The sequence below is a fragment of the Borostomias antarcticus genome, assembly GCF_949987555.1.
Source record: "Borostomias antarcticus genome assembly, chromosome: 8".
Taxonomy (NCBI): domain Eukaryota; kingdom Metazoa; phylum Chordata; class Actinopteri; order Stomiiformes; family Stomiidae; genus Borostomias; species Borostomias antarcticus.
The window spans coordinates 9,384,975-9,387,474 of NC_140241.1; the positions used below are offsets into that span (position 1 = coordinate 9,384,975).

At 46.5% G+C, this 2,500-nt stretch overlaps 1 protein-coding gene across 1 annotated transcript in view; it reads right to left on the reverse strand.

The window, feature by feature from the left end:
• The window catches only part of hivep3b (HIVEP zinc finger 3b), a 56,704-nt gene extending 54,766 nt beyond the window's left edge, over nt 1-1,938 (reverse strand). Inside the window, exon 1 of the mRNA XM_084442441.1 lies at nt 1,868-1,938. The gene's annotated coding sequence lies outside the window, so the exon portion shown is untranslated. The remainder of the gene's footprint in view (nt 1-1,867) is intronic.
• Nucleotides 1,939-2,500: the final 562 nt, after the last annotated feature.

Consider the following 2,500-nt stretch of genomic DNA (forward strand, 5'->3'; position numbering starts at 1 on the left):
GTATTGTATGTTGTGGTGTGTTGTGATGTGTTGTGGTATTGTGTGTTGTGTTGTGGTATTGTATGTTGTGATGTGTTGTGGTATTGTGTGTTGTGGTGTGTTGTGGTATTGTGTGTTGTGTTGTGTTGTGGTATTGTGTGTTGTGGTGTGTTGTGATGTGTTGTGGTATTGTGTGTTGTGGTGTGTTGTGTTGTGGTATTGTGGTATTGTGTGTTATGGCTGTGTAGCCTACTAACCGTCTACTGTACTCTGGCAGAGTGGAGGAAGGACAGACGCTGACGAGGAGGGACAGACGCAAACCTGGGGCGACTCAGCGGCGGTGTCCCTGACCTGAGAGAGAGAGAGAGAGAGAGAGAGAGAGAGAGCTGCATGGGCAACCTTGATCGGTGCTCTGGGCCTTCAGTGAGATAATAACCGCGGTATTCCTCAACAGACTCGGCCGCAGCCTGCATGTGGCGGGACTTCAGGCCTGCTTAACCAATGAGGAGGTGGCCTGTGTGTCCAATCAGAGACTCTCAACACTGTCTACAACCCACTGACCAGTCAGTTAGACCAGTGTTGTGGGGCCATGCCGAAAAACACTGACTCTTTTCACAACACTGGCAGACCAAATATGCAACAAGTGACTGTCAGAATCTGTCATTTCTATGTACACCACAAGCTCACATGTTCAACATAAGTGTGTGTGTGTGTGTGTGTGTGTGTGTGTGTGTGTGTGTGTGTGTGTGTGTGTGTGTGTGTGTGTGTGTGTGTGTGTGTGTGTGTGTGCATGCATGTGTGTGCGTGTGGGGGGGTGTTAACACACAATTATATGTAGGCCTACAGTCTATGAAAATCAACTTCACAGAAATATCAACTGTCAAGTGTGTTAGCATCACGATGAAAACAGTAGCCATGTCTTTGTCCCAAGACGCCTGTGGATGTACATAAGAGGATATGTGTTTGCGAAAGGCAAGAAGCTCCATCACAGATAATGTAGTATGACCATTAGATTGTTGTCAAAACTGTAACACAGTGAAATGGTCCGGAGTGAAGATTTTATGTCGTCATTTTGATAGCAGACGGAGTAACCGGAGAATCAGCTTTACAAGCATTTAGCTGCGACATCTAGGCTGCCGAACCTGTGAATAACTAGGCACGGCCATGCCGTACATCAACAGACAACCGGTAAACCACAATCTCAATGACAGCTCACACAAACGCACGTAATTTTCGAGAAATCGTCTGACATTAAATGAATAGGCTACCCATTCATGGACATACATGGTGTGTGTTTGGAAGCTACCAATACATTATGTAATGGGTGTTTGCCTCTGACTGACTGATAGGCAATGGAAATATTTAGCAGGTGAACATTTTTTCCACGGAACGTCAATGAAAGAATGCGCTGTGTGCAGAGAGAGAGAGAGAGAGAGAGAGAGAGAGGGAGAGAGAGGGAGAGAGAGAGAGAACCGGAACACCGGCCGGTGGTAACGCGCGCCCCACGTTTGAGTCCCGTAGCTGCTCCGTCCAGAGATCACAACTCTGGGTGCAAACCCACAACACTACGTGCCTCTCTCAAATGAATCATTAAACAATACACTGCATTAAGCCCAAACGAGAATAAACGCACCCGACCATAGATTATAATGTTCTGGATTAAAGTGAAAGCTATTCACGGTTAACTACTATAGGCTATCTGTCAAGAGCTTTTACAATTTACAATAGGCTTACACTTTTATTTAGACGTCCTCAACTTCACATTGGACTTAAAGTCATCATGAACAGGGCGGTCAGTGTAGCAGTAAAAATAGGACTAGACTACGTACAGATCCGACTTCATTCCACACACAGTTTCTCCACTTTACTGTTACAGTAGCATACTTACGAGGTTTCTACGGTGCGTGCTGCAGCCATTTATCCTGTAGCGAAAATGCCAGAAGTCCGCATTTCCTGGAATGTGTCGCTGATGTGTAGCCTACAGTGCAGGTCTTGCAGCGCCTCTGCTTACAACCAAATTGAAACGGCGCAACGAGATGTCCCCCCCTCTGCGTTGTCAAACAGCACAGACTAGAATGGTACATTCAGCTGATCAGCAGCACAACAAAAACACGGTCTCCCTCCACGCAGGCACGAGCTCTCCGGCCAGCACCTCCCAGCACGAGACGCCCAGACCCCGCCCCTTCTCCTTCCCCGAGCGGATTATTCATATTTCGATGAATATTCATGAGGGTGCAGGCCTATAATTGCGCAGATAAAACCGAGGAGTTCCTTATTAATCCCCGCCTCCTCCTTAGTTACGGCCCCAATCAGGTGACGCAATCGGCTATTACAGTATTGAAAACCTGTTATTCTGTAATTGTTGAGTAAATAAGCCATAATAATTTAAACGGTTTAACGACGTGGAATGATCGCTCACACACATTGGTGGACCTCTCTTGCAATGATGGTGCATGATGCATCACGGTCAGGTAACATCAAATGTGTACAGTATGCAAAAATGCCTAGAGACTATCTTTGC